At 43.7% G+C, this 12916-nt stretch overlaps 1 pseudogene; it reads right to left on the reverse strand.

Annotated features, from left to right (window-relative positions):
- Positions 1 to 4140: 4140 nt before the first annotated feature.
- LOC102811102 lies at positions 4141 to 11466 on the reverse strand (annotated as a pseudogene).
- Between the last annotated feature and the right edge of the window lie 1450 nt (positions 11467 to 12916).

Here is a 12916-nt window from a genome sequence, read left to right on the forward strand (position 1 = left end):
TTCCATTTTTCACAGAGTTGTAATGAGCAAAGGAGAAACACTGAAAGAATGTCTGGTACATTGTAGGATGCTGATATATGTTATTTGTGGCCCACCCTGCCTCCTCTATCCCACAAAATAGAAGACTGAGGAATGTGGCAACAAGAAATGGACTTTGGTCTCACCTTATCATTTGCTTTTTTATTCCATGTGCAGCTTGCCCATCTTCTTATGTTCTTCTAGTTTGGCATGGGCGAGGCACTTTCTTTTTGAGCCCCAGAAAAAATAACTAATTCAAATAATTAAGGTGTCAGTTAGATGATGGAAGTCATTAAACCTTTGTCCCAGTTCCCAGACCCATCACTGACCATAGAAAGTTGGTTGAGTCCCTTCCATTGTGCTGGTCTCAACCCTAACACAGAAGAACACTCAACAAAGACACAGTGGTTAGGAACTTTGGGATCTAAAGGACCAGGATTTGAGCTAATACATGTATCTGACATAATGATTATTCAAATTTATGCAACAACCATTAAAGCCAGTGAGGATGAAATTCTACCAACTTCTTCAATCTGAAATTGATCAAACATGTAACCAAGATGTTGTGATCATTACTAGTGATTGGAATGCAAAGGTTGGGAACAAAGTGGAAGGATCAATAGTTGAAAAATATGGCCTTGGTGATAGAAATGATGCTGGAGATTGCATGATAGAATTCTGCAAAATCAATGATTTGTTCATTTCAAATACCTTCTTTAGACAGCATAAGAGACTACTATACACATGGACCACGCCAGATGGAATACATAGAAATCAAAATGACTACATCTGCGGAAAGAGATGATGGAAAAGCTCCATATCATCAGTCAAATCAAGGCTAGGGGCAAATTGTGGAACAGAGCATCACTCATGTGCGAATTCAAACTGAAGCTGAAGAAAATGAAAACAAGTCCATGAGAGCCAAAATATGACCTTGAATATATCCCACCTGAATTTAGAGATCGTCTGATGAACAGATTTGATACATTAAACACTAAAGAATGAAGACCAGACCAATTGTGGGATAACACCAACAACATCATATATGAAGAAAGCAAAAAGTCATTGAGATGACAAGAAAGAAGGAAAGGGTCAAAATGGATGTCAGAAGAGACACTGAAACTTGATCTCCAGCGTAGAGATGCTAAAACAAATGGAAGAAATGAGGAAGTCCAAGAGCTGAACAGAAAATTTCAAAGATCAGCTCAAGACGATAAAGCCAAATATTGCAACAAAATGTGCAAAGATCTGGAGTCAGAAAACCAAAAAGGAAGAACATGCTCAGCATTTCTCAAGCTGGGGGAACTGAGGAAAAAATTCAAGCCTTTACTTTCGTTATTGAAGGATTCTCTGGGCAAATTATTGAATGATGCAGAAACCATCAAAAGAAGATGGAAGGAATATACAGAGTCACTGTACCAAAAGGAAATGGTTGATGTTCAACCATTTCAAGAGGTAGCATATGATCAAGAGCCACTGATACTGAAGGAAAAAAGTCCAAGGTGCATTGAAGGAATTGGCAAAGAACAAGGCACCAGGAATTGATGGAATAAAAATTGAAATCTTTCAAGAAAGTGAGGCGGCACAGGAGGCACTCACTCATCTCTGGCCGACTGATTGGAAGAGATCCGTATTTGTGCCCATTCCAAAGAGCAGTGACCCAACGGAATGCGGAAATCATCGGACAATATCTTTGATATCCCATGCGAGTTAAGTTTTACTAAAAGTAATACAGAAACAGCTACAAGCATACATTGACAGAGAACTTCCAGAGGTTCAAGCCAGATCCAGAAGAGGCTGTGGAACGAGGGATATCATTGCTGATGTATGATGGATCTTGGCTAAAAACAGAGAATATCAGAAAGATGTTTACCTGTGCTTTATTGACTACACAAAGACTTTTGATTGTGTGGATCATGACAGCTGTGGACAACATTGTGAAGTATGAGTACTCCTGAACAGTTCATTGTGTTCATGAGGAATCTGTACATAGACCAAGAAGCAGTTGCTCGAACAGAACATGGGAGCACCGAATGGTTTAAAATGAAGAAAGGTGTGCGACCGGCTTGTATTCTTTCACCATACTTATTCAAACTGTATGCTGAGCAAATAATCTGAGAAGCTGGCTTATATGAAGAAAAACGTGGCATCAGGATTGGAGGAAGGCTCATTAACAATCTGAGATATGCAGATGATACAACCTTGCTTGCTGAAAGTGAAGAAGACTTAAAATATTTTCTGATGAAGATCAAAGACCACAGCCTTTGCTATGGATTGCATCTCAATGTAAACAAAATAAAAATCCTCACCACAGTACCAATAAACGAACATTCATCAACAGAGAAAGACTGAAGTTGACAAGGACTTCATTCTTCTTGGATCAACTATCAACACTCATGGAAACAGCAGTCAAGAAATCAAATGACCTATTGCATTAGGAACTTTTTAAAGTGTTGAAGAACTTTTTAAAGTGTTGAAGAGCAGAGATGTCAGCTTGAAGACTAAGGTGCGCCTGACGCAAGCCATGGTATTTTCAATAACCTCATACACATGCGAAAGCTGGACAGTGAATAAGGAAGACAGTAGAAAAATTGATGCCTTTGAGTTATGGTGTTGGAGGAGACTATTGAAAGTGCCATGGGCTGCCTAAAGAACCAACAGATATGTGTTGGAAAAAGTGCAGCCAGAGTGTTTCTTAGAGGCCAGGATGGCCAAACTTCGTCTCTCATACTTTGGACATATTGTCAGGAGGGACCAGTAACTGGAGAAGGACATCATGTTTGGTAGGGTGGAGGGTCAGAAAAAAAGAGGAAGACCCCCAGCGAGATGGCTTGGCCAAGTGGCAGCATCAGTGGGCTCAAGCGTGGCAATGGTAGTGAGGTTGGCCCAGGATTGGGCAGCATTTCATTCTGCTGTGCATAAGTTCTCTGTGAGTCGGTACCAACTCGATGGCACCTAACAACAACAACCACCATTTTCCTATATCGCTATTTTTTTTATATATATATATCAAGGATATTAATCCTTTGTGGCATATGTAAACATGTTTTTCTTGCCACTATTTCATGTGCTCTTTAATGCTGTATTACCCCTAACAGTTGTTTTTAAATGTGAATGGCTACGTATGACTAAGAAAGGCCATACTGTCCTCTAGATAAAAGTAATTGGTTCCTAGGCATACAAACACTCGCAAGATTGGTTTACTGGGTTAAAAGGCTTTGGGTCATAGTCTCTAGGGTCAATTTAGTCAATCTGCATCACAAAGAAAATATCCTACATCCTAATTTGGTGAGGAATGTCTTGGATTTTGAAAACTTGCAAGTGGCCATTTAAGATAAGATATTGGTTTTTACTCATAAGGAGCTAAAGAGAATGAGAGGTAAAAGGCTCAAAGAAGAAATTAGTTCATGTGACTAACAATTCAGACAAATTAAAGCCTCTTCTAATCTGAGACCAGAACTAGATAGTGTCCAGTTACCACTACTGACTCTTCTGAGCAGAGATATATAAGCGGGTCCTGTATAGAATGGAGGACAAGTATGGAACAAGAGTCAAATACCTAAAAACTGTCAGACCTGTTGGACCCATAAAGAAGAGAGGAATCCCTGAGACTACTGCCCTAAAATATCCTTTCCATTTGGAATTGAAGCTATTTCTGGAGGCCATGTTTCAGCCAAACAACTGATTGGCTTGAAAACTAATATAACCCTGAGTAATGTGCAACCTTTAACAATTAACTTTATGAGACTAAACTGTCAATATTTACCCCAAAGCAAAGACTGAGCAGGAAGGAGGAAAAAGGAAGCTAGATCAATGGTAATAGAACAAACAGAATAGAAATAATGAGAATGCTGCCATATTGTAAAAATTGTAACCAATGGTACTAAACAATTTGTATAGAAATTATTGAAGAGGAACCTAATTTGCTGTGCAAACTTTCACCTAAAACAATGAAATATTAAAAAAAATAATTGATGAATACACTAAGGACATAGAAAACCAACCTCCAGGTTTATCATTGTTAGAGAGCAACCACACCCCTGCAGCCACAGCCTGGGGTTTAAGGTTAAGCCCAGGATTTGAGTTTCTACTCTTCAGTTTCCCAAGAGATTACTTACCCTCTCAGACCTTCCCTTTCCCCTCTGCAGGACAATGATAAATAGTACTTGTCTTAAATGGACACTGCTGGGATTTAACATAACACGCAACATCACTCTTTATTTTCAAAAGAAACAGAGCAACTGGCTGGAACAAATAACAGAGAACAATGGAACGAAAAGAGAGAATGACAAGGCTGATGAAGATGGCCAGACCCTTGGCTCCTTTGGTGTTTTTATTGTTGGGACTGTGAGTTACTTCACAAAGGCGTTGTCTGGGACCTTGGTCACAGGCTGGAGGGGGGGAAGGGAAGAAATAAGCATCATTAGAGGTATGGGCCCTGAGTGTCATCTCCAGGCCACCTTAGAGTCTGCTCACTTGGCCTGAACTCTCAGACCTCACTGTGGACAGAGTGAAAACATATGAGGCACTGATGTCATCCCGGTTTTTGTCATGAAGGCACCTGGGGTGGAGGAAGGAGAGGCGACACCCCCAGGACCAAGTGGAGACATAGACCTCACAAGGCCATATCCTAAGCTGTGCATCAAAAACATACCTCCCCATTTGCTGGGATGAAAGCAGAAGAATGAGCACAATGGCCTGGGTTGTAAGGGAGACATTCCTAGAAGTGCCAGTGCATGTCAGTAAAGGAACAGGGTCCATGGGATTCAGAAAGTACTGTGCACGTGTTTAAAGCACCTCAGTGGCATGACATGTACTGAGTGGGAATGATGCCAACTGTGACACACTTCACCGGTGAGTTCCAATCATTCACTCCCCAGCATCCCCCAGCTCACCTCCATCCACACCCACTCCCAGACTCACTTGTGAGAGCACCTATGGTTCATCCCAGTCTGGGTAGAGCATCATTGCCTGCTGCTTGTGAGAGATGGTGGGCACAGACCTGGAGGAGGGTGTGTGGGCAGTAGGGGGACGGCACTCTTGGTTTTTGTGGGGCTGGTATCCCTCACAGACAACTGGTCGTTCATGATGCATAGGCTGGAGGAAGAAGGACAGATGGATAACCCCACACCTTCAACAACAATCTTGTTCCCACTTAGCAGCCACTTTCCTTCCATTCCCTGCTCTGCCTGCTTCCCAGACCCTTTTCGCCTCCTATAGAACCTGCCTTTGAAGAGATGTCTGTCAGCTTCACTTGATTTATAGGTTTACTCCCAACCTAGAGACAGTTTCATAGCCACCTTTATTCTTTACAGCAGCCTAAGGAGATGGATACTCTAACCTTCACATTCAGAGGATGACACTGAATCACAGAGAGGGTGTGTAATTTAACCAAGGTCACACAGTTGGTGAATGCTGGAGTCAGGCCACAGCCTTTGCACTTAACCACTAGATTACACTGCTCCTGTGAGGAAGCCTTGAGGACTGCAGTCACCCTCCCAGATCCCTGGCTCCAGGCTGGGATAGGGACTCAAAACATAGCATTTACCTGGAATTGCTGCCAGAAGTCAAAATGAATGTCCGGGTGAAGGCACAGACACGAGGCTGACACATACTTTCCACTTTAAGGATGACAAACAACAGTATCTCTCAGAGTTGCCCAGACTTTTACATACCCACCAGACAGGCGCTTCTTATTGTCCCATGGCACCCCGAAGGGGGCCACACAGGGACAACTGGCGACTAGGAGTTGGGGGTGGGTGGGTGTCAATAATGGGGAGGGCAACTATAGGAATAATCACCTCCCAGTGATAGGGCCCCTCTATGTATCAGACACTGACCATCTCTCCACAAGTTCATTTGCCTCATTTTTCATAGCCACCTAAGAGAAGGGTATTGCTGTTGTCAAGTGCCGTGAAGTCAGCACTGACTTATAGCAACCCTATATAGCAGGGATAGAGAACATCCAGCCCATGCGCCCTAAGGTGGTGGTGGTGGTTATGTGCCATGGAGTCAGTTCTGACACATAGCGACCCTGTACAGGGTTTCTGAGGTTGTAAATCTTTATGGGAGCAGAAAGCCTCATCTTTCTCCCACGAACAGCTGGTAGGTTCGAATTGCTGACCTTAAGGTTCATAGCCGGATTCGTAACAACTACGCTACCAGAACCCCTTATAAGGCCCGTGAAATCATTTGTTCTGATCCTGCCATCACACTGTTACGTGCTTATGAGTCGGTTCCAACTCATAGCGACCCTGTATAGGGTTTCCAAGGAGTGGCTGGTGAGTTTGAACAGTCAACCTTGTAGCTCAAACTGACCTTGCAATCCAGTGCACAGGCTCATTTTTTTTTTTTTAAGATTTTATCATGAATTGAGTGATAGTTTACAAGGCAGAATACTGGTTTTACACTCAACCAATTGTATTTGTTTCATTGCAATGATTACAATCCCCTCCATAATAGTATTTGCCTCTATTCCCTCTTTTTTTTTAAGTTCACAAAACACGCAGGAACATATAATTGTTTAAACAACCAAGCGGCACATTTTGCAAGCCAGCACAGGATCATTTTTAAGTTGATAATTTTGTATGGCCAGTGAATGATGTTATAATTCTTGGCAGAAAAAACATCCCCTACGCTTTCCGAGGAGCAGCAGGTGGATTTGGACCACCAACTTTGTGGCTAGTAGTCCAGTGCTTACCCTACAGTGTCACACCAGAACTCTGGAGAAGGGTATTACTAGCCTTATTTTTAAAATGAGACAGGTTTAACAAGTATACCAAGGTGGCAGAGGGCAGGGATGAGAGCCACAGGCTGGGCCCGTAACACCTGGGCTGTGCTGAGGCAAACAGATATGGACATATGGTCAGACCAGAGTGGGTTGGGGACAGGGTTGGGGCTGGAGAGCACAGAGAGAATAGGAAGGGAAGGGATTGGGGGCATGCGGAAGGTTCTGAGAGGGAGCAGAGAAGGGACCCTACAGACACTCACGGAGCATGAGCTGCCCGTTGACAGAAAAGTAGAGCATCTTATCCTGCAACAACAAAACAGGTTAGGTTATCAGGATCCCCCTAAATCTCCTATCCACCTCTGTTCTCTGGACCTGCCTAAGAGAGGAAGCACGTGCTTACCGTGCAAGTGCACATGTCCACCATAATGGAGCTGAGGTCATGCTGGGTTTTGGGTTGCACATCGAGGAAGTCAACAATGTCACGTTTTGTGTGTTTCAGCAAATGAACCAGCAGAACTGTATGAGGAGAAGTGGTCAGAGGTTGCCTCACTCACCTGGTCTCTAAGATTGATCCCTTCACACCTCCTGTCCCACCCAATTGTCCCCCTCACACACTTACCTGGGTCCTTGAGCTTCTTCATATTCCTGCTACCCTTAAAGTACTCGTCCAAGATGCTTTATGGAGAACAAGAGAAAGAGGTTGGGGGACTTGCCAGTGTCTGCTGGGCAGTCACAGGGTCCCGGGCTGTCATCAGATCTGTGATACTCACGAAGCAGGGTCCTTCAGGTTCACGGGAACAGTTAATGAGAAGCAAGCTTCATTGTGGTACATATTAAAGAGACTATGCCGGTCACCATAGTCATAGATCCAGTAATACCTGTGGGGAAGCAAAAGCTCTCTGTCATCTGGGCCCCAAAGTGAGCTTGAAAGCACCCCCTCCAGCCCCCACCCCACCATAAGCAGACTTGTACCTGGATGGCCTGGCAGATCCTAGCCCTTCCTGCCACCAGAGCCCCAGGGTTACTTACTGCTTCAGGAATTTCCAGATTAGATTCTTCAGGGTCTCAGATCCAAAGACGCTTCCCTGAAAAGAAAATGGTCCTCAGGACCATGGCTGCTCTCACCTCCTTACCCCCAACCCCACAGGCTGCTTGACCCCACCTCCTCACCTTACAGATTGGTAACTTCTTTTGCTCTTTAATGCCATAGATAACAGATAGGGGTAACTGCTGGCCATCCTGAGGGAACAGAGGTAAAGTTAGCAATGCAGACCAAGGATCATGACACTGAATGGTCAGGAAATAGAAAGGCCCCAGGAGAGATGGAGAGGCAAAGGTCAGGGTGAAAGGCCTTGGAAATTCTATGGCGTCTTCATCAGGAATCCCAGAAGCTGGCAGAGAACTGTGAGAGAAATCATTTGTCAGGTTCCCTCTGTGAGAATTAGGGCTCAGATCCAAAACCCTAACCAGTGCGAGGTCTAAGGGATTCAGAGCAGGTTGTGAGTGGTGTCGGTACCAGGAGGAGGAGTCAAGATTAAAACAAAAACACTTAACAGGCGCCCCCCCCCCCCATCCAAAAAAAAAAAAAAAAAAAAAAAAAAAAAAAAAAAAAAAAAAAAAAAAAAAAAAAAAAAAAAAAAAAAAAAAAAAAAAAACCCCCCCCCCCCCCCCAAAAAAAAAAAAAAAAAAAGCCCCCCCCCCCCCCCCACCAAAAAAAAAAAAAAAAAGCTAAAGAGGATAGAGAGAAACACTGTAAACTGATGATATATGGAGGGGATAATAATCAATGTAATGAAACAAGCTATATGAATGGTTGAATGTGAAGCTGATGATGTGCCCTGTAAACTTTCACTCAATGCAAAATAAAAACATTTAATTAAAAAAAAAAATGTCAAAGGAAGAGAAGAAGGGTATCACACCATTGTTCTCCATGATTTCTGAGCCCATTCTGCAGTTACTTCATGCTAAACAGCCAGACTGAAGGTTTTCACCTTCAAGATCAAAAGACAATTGGGAAGTGAGGAAGGGGAATTGTGGGTAGTAAGGACGAAGTTGCTGACAAAGACCAAAGTTTAAATAAAACATGTTCCATAGAAAAAAAACAAAAAAACACTTACCAGGCGGAATAACTTGGGGAACAATTTCAGGAGGGTTCTATTAATCATCAAGACAAAACAGAAAAGCAAGTAATTTCAGAACTTGCCTGTTTCACAGAAACAAGCTCATTTACACAGGAACACAGCCAAGTGTGTCCCCATTGCACCAATGCCACCACCCTTCCAGGATCCAGGGCTTACACAGATAAAGAGCTAGTGTGCACTCTCTCCAGACTCCTGTCCCCTTTTCCTTTCACCTGAAAGCTTCCATGGGGATAGCCCTGATCCCCTTCTCCAGTGGCAGAGAAGCAGCATATGGAGACCAGTCTAACCCACAGGATGTGGAGAGAACAGAGCACATGGTCCTCCCAGAGGACCTGGGCCACAACCTCCAGCAGACAGGCACTATCAGGGGTAGCTCAGGTTTCCTGGGGTTGAAGATCCCTGCATGGTTACCACTGACCTCATATAGGTGAATTGGTTTAAGAAGGTCTCACACAATGGATTTCCTTCCAGCCAAAGTTCTTCAAGATTCAACCCTTTGATCTTGTCCAACTCCCATGCTGACTTCAGCTGAGAAAGATGAGGAGGAAATTAAGGACAGGAGTCCCAGGGACAGAGAGACATCTGAGCCTTCTGGATGTTTGATCCTGCCCCACACTCACCCACAGGCATCCTTCTGATGAGCACAGTCCCCACCCTCAACCCAAATTCAATCTGGCTTCTACTTCTCACTTGATTTTTGGAGAGGTTAAGGATCTTGATTTGGGGGGCTTTTTGTATAATGTTAGACAGGCCTTCCAGCTGGTACAGTTTGTTGTTGCGCAAGTTCAAGGACAACATCTTTTGGGAAGAAGAATTAGAGTGGCAGTTATTTTCTAGGGCTTTAGAAACAAACCCGTCCTCCATCTCTTTTTTCCAATCCTCTTTCTAAAGACCAGCCCTGGATCTAATGCCTTACCTGAGGGAAATTCTCTTCAATGATCTTCAGAGTGGAAGCCATGCAGTTTTTGCGATTCAGAATCATGTCAATATGATGGTCCACCAAGACTTCAGGAAGTCAAGAGAGAGGAATCAGAAGGCTGACAAGGGTCAGCTAAACCAGCACCATTTCAGCTCCTACCCAAGTAGGAGAGAGACCTCCTATGCATATCCCTCTGCCCTAACCTGCCATAGAGTTTTTGCTGTCTACCATACCTGGGTCAAAACGGAAGTTCTCGAGGTCAAGAGCTTGCTGAGAGACATCATATCGTTTCTTCATGGTCAGCTGCAGAGACACAGAGATGGAGACAGCGGTTCTGAGACAGTCGTGGTGGTGGTGGTGATGGGGAAACTGGAGTAGAGGAAAAAGAGGTGGGTCTGGGTACTCAATATGTCTTGAGTCTGTGTTACATTACCTTTAGCCACTCAACTTGTTCTGGCATCAACATGTTCTGCACAGAATGGGGTGCAACAGAGGAACTGACAAAAATGTCTATCTGCAGGAACGAGAGGCAGAGTACTAGGAACTTTAAGCCCAAAGAAGAGATTCCAGCGCCTTGTCTGTCCTCCTGCCCCCACTTTGACACACACCTTTCGGTTCTCTTCATCACAGATCCTGTAGCTGACATTCTTCAATGCAAAGGCAGTACTAGCATCCTGAACAAAGAACTGGGCCTGCATTCTCACGTAGTGGAACTACAGGGAGCAAAAACAAGAGCAATAATGCTAAAGGTCCCTGCTGATCCAGACCAAGCCCCTCCCTTCTACCCAGTTATCTGGCTTAACCATCCATTCTTACATCAACTGGGATTAAGGGAATATTGCAATGGGACTGGATGCAATTCAGTAGTCAAGTCTTGTTATACTTTCTCCCATAAGGAATCTAAGTGGGAAAAGAAAGAAGCGAGAGAAGAATTATGACAGAATTATAACAGACCCCACCAAGTGTTCTGACCTTCTAATGAGCTGTAAAAAAACTTCTAAAGACTTATTTTTTGTGCCAAATATGGATTTCCTAATTTCCCTTTCTCTCCATTCAAAAGCTCTCCTCCAAATAATCAACTTAAGAAATTTAACATGATCTTCCTTTTACAAGGTCCCAGGAGTGCCTACCTAATGTAGTGCCTACCTGCTCCTCTGACTCCAGAGATTTGTTCCTCCTTAGCCTGAGTCCTGGTATGGGGTTGTAGGATAAAAACTGAAGTGCTAATTTCAAGGTTGGTGGTTCAAACCACTCCTTGGAAACCCTCTACAGGTTCGCTACGAGTTGGAACCAACTTTATGATACTAAACAACAGCTTGAGCCAAACTGAGGCATACAATGCAGAGTTGCTCTACCTCAATAGTAATTCCCACCTTTTCCTTTAGCAACCTCCCTGGCCTTCTGCAGTCAGCCTATTCTCTGTATATCGCTGTTTTAGACCTGCTCTTAGGTGATCAAGGGTGTGGACTCCTAGTAATTAAAAGGAAAGATTACAAATGCTACCTGTCCCCAGCCAAATATGTAGACCAATACAACTCTCCTGCACATTCCATATATTTTTCCAGAATACTCACTGTGACCTTGAACCAGTTTCCAGGGATTTTATTTCGCCTGTTCCCCACCACTTTTCTCTCTGGAGAAGCTCTCCTTTCCCACATGTCCACATTAGCATGGTGTTGGTGTTGGTAATGCCAGTCGCCTCTCCTATAGTAAGTTCGGTGTGTATAATTGTCGCTGTGGGTAAGTAGAGAGAAGGGAGGCATCTATGAATGCTACAGAATTCTTTGACATACCTTTATTTGCTGAGACCATGGATACACTAAAATTTGCTCAACCTTTAATCTGGTCCTAGCATTCCTCGCTCTGATAGGTTAGAGAGAAGGAAGAGAATTACAGAGTTAAATACAAGACAGAGACAGGGTTACATATTCCATCATGTTAACTGGTCACTTACTATCTCACTCTGGGGTCCTCATAAGCATTACTCATTTCCATGGATCTGTCTTGCTCATGGTAGGATGAAAAGTAACTGTCAGGACTGGCTTGTTTAGACCCATTTCCATATTGCCTTCTGAAAACATCACAGCAGTGATTTCTTCTTTGAAATGAGGTATGTCTGTTAGCATTCTCTGAAGTTAAGAAAAATGAATTAAAATTAAGACAAAGACATGGCAGCATTATATTATAAAATAGACATGGGGTGGGGGACAGAGAGAAAGGAATACTCAGAAACATCACCATAGAAAGCTTGTAAGTCCGTCTTCTGCCTATAACTGATTGGAACACCTAAATGGAGCTACAACGTGCCCAGTGAAGGAGGCTTCCTGCGGAGCCTCTGTATTACATAAGGCTATAGGTGGAAGCCTGAACCACATCCAGATCTTCAGAGATGGGAAATTTCCACTTGAAAGGACAAGCAGACCAACCTGGAGTGGCTAGAAGAACAGACGCTACTTCTTGAAAGAAAGACCTACAGGAAAAATACAAAACAATCAAGGCAGACCGACTGTTACTACAAGAACAAGCAAGTTGCTCACCCAGGAGACATCAAGGCAAGTGGTCGGGTCCCCTCAGTGTAAACCCCCTTCCAAGACTAAGACTCGATGGGAATACATGCTCTGATTGGTGACCACGCTCATCACCAATAAGGGGAAGTGAGGGAAAAGCAGAAATGAAGCTGCAAGCTAAGCCCTACAATGTTCAATAGAGTCCTGTGAATCTGGCTGGAGACGTGGTTGGCCAGCACTATGGTAAGACCTGGGGACTCTTGGGCCCAGAGTCAGTGACATAGCCACAGAGGACTAGAGTGAGAGTGAAGCTTCCAGCTGATAATAAGAGAGGGCATATGCACAAGAACACCCATACATGCAGATAATACCCACTTGACCTGCCTTCAATCACTGTATGACCAGAGCTCAACCAGAAGAAGAAAGAAGAGAGAGAGAGAGAAAAAAGGGTAATCTGATATAATTTGATGAACTTGACCTACCCCTATGAATGCAGTAGCTCAAAACAGGAAACAAATCCTTACAGCAAGGATCATTCCCAACCCCTCCACACACACAGTGGACAGGGATGGACACCTTGGACATTGGCTACCCAAAATGG

This window comes from Chrysochloris asiatica, unplaced genomic scaffold (genome assembly GCF_000296735.1).
Source record: "Chrysochloris asiatica unplaced genomic scaffold, ChrAsi1.0 scaffold00389, whole genome shotgun sequence".
Lineage (NCBI taxonomy): Eukaryota > Metazoa > Chordata > Mammalia > Afrosoricida > Chrysochloridae > Chrysochloris > Chrysochloris asiatica.